The sequence below is a fragment of the Haliotis cracherodii genome, unplaced genomic scaffold (genome assembly GCF_022045235.1).
Source record: "Haliotis cracherodii isolate W230 unplaced genomic scaffold, xgHalCrac1.p SCAF_1, whole genome shotgun sequence".
NCBI lineage: Eukaryota > Metazoa > Mollusca > Gastropoda > Lepetellida > Haliotidae > Haliotis > Haliotis cracherodii.
Window position 1 is genome coordinate 35660749 of NW_027266264.1, and position 9520 is coordinate 35670268.

The window sequence follows — 9520 nt, forward strand, 5'->3', positions numbered from 1 at the left end:
TGATCTTTAGAGCCAATTTGTCCTCCTGGCCGTTGCATGTCCTTACAGTCAAACACTTGTTGAAGCGACTGCAGAAATATACCATCATTAAGATTTTAAATGTCATCAGTCTGTGTTAATGTCAATTGAATATAATAAAGACGGACAGTAGAACTCACTAAAAAATGACCGGATTGTCAAAGAGAAATGACTTTGCGCGGTGAACGCGGGAGGTTTTCCCAAAGGATTAATTGTTCTCGTGCTTGTTTTACTAAAATAATTCTCTGCTACACGTCTCGTACTCAGCGTGTGATTCGTTCTAGTGTCGTGTTCAATTTATCTGACTCACTTGTTCCCGAACTGACAGACTCGACTGTAAGAAAATACATTCCAAGTAAAGACAATACATCTCCTATACAGTTGGCGATTATTGTTTTTGGGAGCATCTATTATATTACATTATTTTACATTATATGTTTCAATAATCTGGATTTTTTAATCGGACGATTCTAATGGTAACATAGACTTGCACAAGTCTCTCGGGCAATAAGTATTAGTTTAAATCATAAGTTCTAAATTATGTAAATTATAAGAACAAGTTGTCCCTAATAGAGACTTGAGTCCTCACATGCCTTACTGTCAACATATCCAGACTTGCCTATTGGGAGGATGAAATTACTACACATTGAAGGACTTTTCTTTCAGAACAGCCTTGGAGCAAAGCTATTGCCGTCCGAATAAAAGAACCCGTGATTATCTAGTGTACGATTATAGAATGGAGGTATACCCTGAACAAAAGAGGGTGGTTTAACGGGGTTTCAGAGAACTTACATTATTTGATATGGATTGGCCTATGAAATGTGACAATATACCAACTGTACTTTTATTAAATCATGACATTTACAAATGTTTCATAACCGCACCAATGGTCATCATCCCCTCTGATATTTAATGAAATAAATCTACCAACATCTATGAAGACATCTGAGAGACAGTTCCGGACCCAGTTGTCTTGAAGCATTCTCTAGGTTACATATTCAACATTGAAGCAAATAACCCCTTCTCGTTTTTAGCTGTGTAGATCACAGGGAGAAAATGGAAATGAAGACACACGAGACGATTTTCCTCAAATGAATCCTGATTCCCCATATTTTGAGAGTTCTTTATCCAACTCAATCCTGATGCATGTTAGTTTTTCATGTTACGTGCGCAAAATATCAATACAATCTCTGAAGCACAGTTGTACTTGTGGCGCGATGAAAAAACAACATTTGCTGCAGCGCCGGGATCTCCCGGGACCGAGGTGAATGAAAACGATGTGTTAATGGCCTTCTTGCTAAGAGAAAGCTTCGCTCTGCTTCATAAATTGTAACCATATTCCGGGATGATGTTTAATTGCAATCTGATTGATACGCCAGGGCTTTGCATCAACACTCCCTCTGTTATTTTGAACGCACTGGGTATACTGTATTCATGAAATGAAAATATTGGACGCTCACGTAACACAGTGATCGTTTCAGTGTAAAACCATTAGCACATTACATTAGTTAATGTTTAAATGTGGTTTGAGTGCTTTAAACTTATTGGGCCTTTACATGCTAGGTGTATGCAGAATAGTGTATACTCCCCAGGCCCGTTTCACCAAAGGCTGTTGAAAGTCTATGTCGATGTATGGTAGTAACGGAGCGCTATGATGGCCTTGAGGAACGATGATCCACTCAATATGTAAGTTGTTTGTAAGCTTTATAATCCTGAAAAATATATCTATGTTAACAGTAAATTAATTAAAGTCAATTAAGAATTTGTATAGCGCATTTCCCTATTAACAGCGGCTCAAATGCAATTAGACCATGTATTAACAACGGCTCAAATGCACTTAGACCATGTATTAACAATGGCTCAAATGCACTTAGACCATGTATTAACAACGGCTCAAATGCACTTAGACCATGATTGATCTAGTCAAAGGCTCTCTCGAAGAGACTGGTCTTGAGTGTCTTTTTAAAGTTTGTCTGATTTTCTGTTTCTCGGATTTCTTGTGGCAATATGTTTTCCATAGCAATTGGCCAGCATGTTGAAATGACCTATCGCAATAGCTTGCTGTGGTACCACTAGCAGTAATGACGTTTAAAATTAAGATTCCTGTACTTATACAGACGTAGCTATTACAGTGTGGTTTGTTAACCACTGTATTCACGTGTGGCCAGAGAGTGAGGGAATGTCCTCTGCGGCAGTCAGTAAAAGTCCAGCTGACTTATGACGCCCTGTAAATAATCGTCTGGGATACCAGTGGTTGATAGCATGATCAACGACTGCTGTGGAATGCGATGATACGGCTCACATCCGATGACATCCCCTTTAGTGGGCTCGTATAACAGACATGGGGAACTTCACATCTATTCTGCCCTGCAACCACTAGAATAACAGTGGTTATATAAATTGTTTTATAAATTGTCTTACAATATATGTTGTAAAGGAACCCATAGAATCTCTTCAATTTCAGAAATATCCCGAAAAAGAAAATCTACGCTAAGATTCAGCTGTCTCGCCGTGCTATAACTGAAACACTGCTTAAAGCGGAATTTGACCTCATCCATTAACTCACTAATGAGGCGTTGTTAAATTTCAAGAAACATGCGCGAAATCACACTTGCGCTAAGCGAGCATTTGTTAACACAGGGGCATGTTTTGGACTGGGGTAGCAAGAATAACTGACCTCGATCAACAGTTTGAAGTGAACCTTCAGATGGACCGCTCTTCGTGTGGCTATTCACTGAGGTCAAGTACCCGCTGGAGGTTTTCTAATGTTTGTTCAAGGAAACATTTCGATGACAAGAGACCCATGGTGGTTATCAGTACAGCTGCCTGACGGTCAACATCCGTATTGTGACTTATGCGTGGTCAGTCTAGTCGACGGCCAACACTTGTATTGTGACGTATGGGTGGTCATGCTGGTCGACGGTCAACACTTGTATTGTGACGTATGATTCCTCAGTCTAGTCGACGGTCAACACTGTATTGTGACGTATGAGTCGTCAGTCCAGTCGACGGTCAACACTGTATTGTGACGTATGAGTGGTCAGTCCAGTCGACGGTGAACACTTGTATTGTGACGTATGGGTGGTCAGTCCAGTCGACGGTCAACACTTGTATTGTGACGTATGGGTGGTCAGTCCAGTCGACGGTCAACACTTGTATTGTGACGTATGGGTGGTCAGTCCAGTCGACGGTCAACACTTGTATTGTGACGTATGGGTGGTCAGTCTAGTCGACGGTCAACACTTGTATTGTGACGTATGAGTGGTGAGTCCAGTCGACGGTCAACACTTGTATTGTGACGTATGGGTGGTCAGTCTAGTCGACGGTCAACACTTGTATTGTGACGTATGGGTGGTCAGTCTAGTCGACGGTCAACACTCGTATTGTGACGTATGTTTGGTCAGTCTAGTCGACGGTCAACGCTTGTATTGTAACGTATGCTTGGTCAGTCTAGTCGACGGTCAATGCTTGTATTGTGACGTATGCTTGGTCAGTCTGGTCGACGGCCAACGCTTGTATTGTGACGTACGTTTGGTCAGTCTAGTCGACGGTCAACGCTTGTATTGTGACGTATGGGTGATCAGTCTAGTCGACGGTCAACACTTGTATTGTGACGGATGAGTGGACAGCCTAGTTGACATGCAACGCTTGTATTATGACGTAAGCTTGGTCATTTTAGTCGGCAGTTAACGCCTGTATATTGTGACGTATGATTGGTCAGTCTAATCGACAAATGACACCCGTTTTGTGAGGTACGTACGTTTGGTCAGACGGTCGACGGTCAACACGCAAATTGTGACGTACGTTTGGTCACTTTAGTCGACTGTCAACACCTGTATTGTGACGTATGGGTAGCGAGCATAGTCGATGGCCAACGCCACTGTTGCTTGCGTATGAAACAGAGAGGCATGTGTTGTTGACTTTGAATATAAAGGATAGGCATTGCCAGTGGTGACATCCCGCACAATTCCTTCGATAAATTCGTCGTTTCCCCTCTGTCCTTCCTGAAACAATAGCAGTGTCATTGCATTGACTTCCCTGGCTACTACATCTAACCCCAAGCTGTTGCGGCGAGTATAGTGTAAGTATATGTTCGTGAGTCCCAAAGCATGGGGACCGCCTCCGTGGTCTAGTGGTAGAGCGTCCGTCCTGAGAGCGGAAGGTCCGGGCTTCGATACCCGGCCGCGTCATACCAAAAGACGTTAACAGATGGTACTTGTTGTTACCCTGTCTGGCGCTCGGCATTAACGGACTAAAAAGGACTGTGTGTGAGTAGGGTATTCATGTTAAACAGCGGCATGGTATCTCAGTGAGCTAGCACTATAAGTCGGCATCCGTCCGGACTAGTACAAGCAGCCACACACACACATGCAGGCAAGTCGCTATATAAGTGCAGTAATCTTGGACGCGACATTAAACCCAATTTCACCTTACCACCACCTAAAGCATAGAACTCTCGCAACATCACGTCCGCTACCTGATGAACGCGAGAAAGAAATCAACTAAGCAGGAAGTGGTCGTAAAATATCTTATCATCACTGTGATAGAACGCTGCATTTGTTAAGATGGTTTGTTTGTGCCGGTGCCGGTCTGGATAATAAGCGATAGTGCTTGACATTATGATCATCTACGCTGTTGAGATGCGAAGACAATCCCAAATACTGTCCTCAAGGGTCGTGTACCAGTGTTTGTTTTGGTTTTGTTTGTTGTTTAACGCCGCACCTAGCAATATTCCAGCTATATGACGGAGGTCGTAAATAATCGGTTCTCGACCAGACAATCCAGTGACTGACATCATGAGCATCGATCTACGCAATTGGAATACGATGACATCAACCAAGTCAGCAAGCTTGATCACCCTATCCCGTTAGTCGCCTCTTACGACAAGTATAGTCACCTTTGTTGTGACGTGAGTTGTTGAAGACCTATTCTAACCCGGATCTACTTGGTACGAATACATCCTGTCAACGTTTCGTTGCGTTAGTGATTTTTGTTTCGTTTCCTTCTTTTACGCAGGAGTCAAACTATATGATGGCAGACAAACCAGTGGTTGAAAACATGAGCAACGATCCACGTCATCCGGGTAAGATGACATGCATGCAACCACCGATATGACCACCCGATCCTCAATACTCTCCCCTTGCTGGAAGCTTAGATAGATAGATAGATAGATAGATAGATAGATAGATAGATAGATAGATAGATAGATAGATAGATAGATAGATAGATACAAAAAGCCTAGCCAAGTCCAGATCAAACCAAACCAAGTCATGTTTCCTTGATGAGGAAAGGTCCATCCATGGAACCCCAACGGAGGTGAGTGAGTGCATGATGTTTTAATGAGGTTGAAAAATGGAGTGTCCCTTCCCCTTATGCATACCTTGTGTGTTTCTTGTCAGTCGACCGTATGAGGAAAGTTATTATAGAGGAAAACTTTTTAACATCCTTGTGTGCATAACATGATTTGCTATCTAAATTGTATCTGTTTCGTATGGGTGAAATATGAAATACAATATATGACAATTATATCTTTGTATAGACTAACATTTAGTCTATGAAAACATTTCTTTAAAATAATTCTATTTTTCTCTAGGACCTTGTAATGTGCAAAGATATCAGCTCACTACTCACTCACTCACCCTCTCACTCACTCACCCTTTCACTCACTCATTCACACGCCGTCTCACTCACTCACCCTCTCACTCACTCACACGCCCTCTCATTCACTCACATACCCTCTCACTCATCCTCACCCTCTCACTCACTCACCCTCTCACTCACTCACTCACTCACACGCCCTCTCACTCACTCATCCTCTCACTCACTCACACGCCCTCTCACTCACTCACCCTCTCACTCACTCACACACCCTCTCACTCACTCAAACGCCCTCTCACCCACACGCCCTCTCACTCACTAACCCTCTCACCCACTCACTTACACACCCTCTCACTCACACACCCTCTCACTCACTCACTCACACGCCCTCTCACTCACTCACTCACACACTTACACACCCTCTCACTCACTCACCCTCTCACTCACTCACTCACACGCCCTCTCACTCACTTACCCTCTCACTCACTCACCCTCTCACTCACTCACCCTCTCACTCACTCACTCACTCACCCTCTCACTCACACACACGCCCTCTCACTCACTCACTCACACACCCTCTCACGCACTCAAACGCCCTCTCACTCACACACCCTCTCACTCACTCACTCACCCTCTCACTCACTCACTCACCCTCTCACTCACTCACTTACACACCCTCTCACTCACACACCCTCTCACACACCCTCTCACTCACACACCCTCTCACTCACTCACACACCCTCTCACTCACTCACACGCCCTCTCACCTACACGCCCTCTCACTCACTCACCCTGTCACTCACTCACCCTCTCACTCACTTACTCACGCGCCCTCTCACTCACTTACCCTCTCACTCACTCAGCCTCTCACTCACTCACTCACTCACCCTCTCACTCACTCACTTACACACCCTCTCACTCACTCACCCTGTCACTCACTCACCCTCTCACTCACTCACTCACGCGCCCTCTCACTCACTTACCCTCTCACTCACACACCCTCTCACTCACACACATACCCTCTCACTCATCCTCACCCTCTCACTCACTCACTTACACGCCCTCTCACTCACTCACCCTCTCACTCACTCACACGCCCTCTCACTCACTCACCCTCTCACTCACTCACACACCCTCTCACTCACTCACACGCCCTCTCACCCACACGCCCTCTCACTCACTAACCCTCTCACTCACTCACTTACACACCATCTCACTCACACACCCTCTCACTCACTCACTCACACGCCCTCTCACTCACTCACACACCCTCTCACGCACTCACACGCCCTCTCACCCTCTCACTCACTCACCCTCTCACTCACTCACTTACACACCCTCTCACTCACACACCCTCTCACTCACTCACACACCCTCTCACCCATACGCCCTCTCACCCTCTCACTCACTCACACACTCTCACTCACTCACTCACTCACCCTCTCACTCACTCACTTACACACCCTCTCACTCACTTACACACCCTCTCACGCACTCACACGCCCTCTCACCCACACGCCCTCTCACTCACTCACCCTCTCACTCACTCATCCTCTCACTCACCCACACGCCCTCTCACCCTCTCACTCACTCACACACCCTCTCACTCACTCACACACCCTCTCACTCACTCATCCTCTCAATCACTCACTTACACACCCTCTCACTCACACACCCTCTCACTCACCCTCTCACTCACTCACTCACCCTCTCAATCACTCACTCACTTACACACCCTCTCACTCACTCACACACCCTCTCTCTCACTCAATCACTCACTCACACACCCCCTCACTCACTCACACGCCCTCTCCTCTCACTCACTCACTCACACACCCTCTCACTCACTCACATGCCCTCTCACTCACTCACCCTCTCACTCACTCACATGCCCTCTCACTCACTCACCCTCTCACTCACTCACACGCCCTCTCACTCACTCACCCTCAAACTTGGATTTCCGTGTAGAACAGGTCGTAAAAACCCCAAGGTCAGACTCGGCCTCTAGGCTGATTGTGTGTCCTCGTACCCCAATGACGTTCCTCATTATCAACGACTGGTTTACAATCGAGTATTTATTCAAATACTGCCGTGATAGGGCTGGACTATTGCTGACTGCGGCGTAAAACAATATCTTAACACATTAACACATTAACTCCACAGGCCACCGAAAACTATTAATCCCAGCGCAGTTCTTATCTAGTTCTTTTAGAATGGAATCCTCTGTTGTTGAAAACAAGTTGATATTAAATATCTGACTGCAAAAGCATTTTGACAATGGAAAACAACCAGGTCAACACATTAAATCCCTATTTCCAAAATGTTTATTTCAAAAGATGTTTGCAAATGAATAAATAACATGTGTACATGAATAATACTCACACATTAAAGAGACACAATCATACAGTCTAACAGATTCACTGCACTGTGAATACATTACCTAGTGTGAATGAGGCAAAAAGTCACAATATCACAAAGGTTATTGAAGACATAAACTATTTTACAAGTGCTTCCAACGGATATGAACATAATAAGACCGAACCTCTATTCTTTATCTACGAAATACATACCATTACAAATTATTTTCCGATAAAATCATACTCCAGTTTATTGTTCCTCACACAAGTCAGATTGCAAACCTTGATACCTGAATGTTACAACAAAAATGCACGCGCATTCCATGCGTTTCGCTCCTACTCACGAGAAATTGCCCGCACAGCTACGCGATTTACGAGATTTTGAACAAAATTATGGGTGAAATAACTAGAAATTATAAACGTACAGTTTAGGAATGAAGAGTCACAGGTTAACTTCACTATCATGAAGGGGTTTACAATGAAATTATATATGTTAAATGGTTAAAATGTAATTAGTTATTAGACTCAACAGGAAGAAAAAGACGTTACAGTCTTTTTAAAATCTAACGAACATTTTTGTAAATATGGATCAGCTGATCCTTGTACCCAGTTATTACAAAAAACACCATACATTGAATCGTACGATTAAAGAAATCAAATTATCCTGTAAAAGCCTGACGAAACAGTTATTTAATCTGGTTGTACACTCTCTTTGTCCCTCTACGGAACAAAACATCACACTAATAAATAATAAATATCTAATTGCATGATGTAGATACAAAATGTTAGTTTATATACATAAAAATATACAAAATATCACCGCTGGATCTAATGTTACATATTGATCAAATGTCTTCAGGAGTTGCCTCCCTTATCTACATCTCGCTATGGAGTCTGCACATAAAATCATTGGCGTTTCAAGTTGCAACAAAGCAACTATCACCGCATGATCAAACGTTCTCAAATTGATCAGTCGAATTCGAGAGTTGTCTCCCTTGCAGACATCACGCCACGTCTTGTTTGCTCATACAACCAGAGGCGTTTCATGTTCCTCAAAGGAAATCAGAACATTTTTGTACAGTTTTTTCGCATTACATTAACTATCAATAAATCACTGTATTCTCTGTATAAAGTACACATTCATACTATAACTGCTATCTGGAAAAAAGACAGTGTTCCAAAATCTGTGTTATTTATTACACGTGGGAAATTGCGCCATTGTCTGTGTAATTTGGGAAATTGTGAACTGCCAAGTTGTATTACATTATAGGATTTGAGCAGACCAGGTGGGGTTTGGGGGACTTGAATCACACTTGCAAGACTGCTAACTGTCCCAACCTTGTCTCTCTTTAAATAGCAATAACATGGAATATAACGAGACAATGACACTGGACAGTGGTATACGTTATTTACAGGACTTCACTGATTTGACCTTAACTTATATAATCTGTCTTCGAGCTATATAGCGTTTTTAACCATATAAGTGTCTTTAGTATTTTAAGTATAATTTATTTGAGATAAACTTTTTATTTTCCCATTTAAAACAA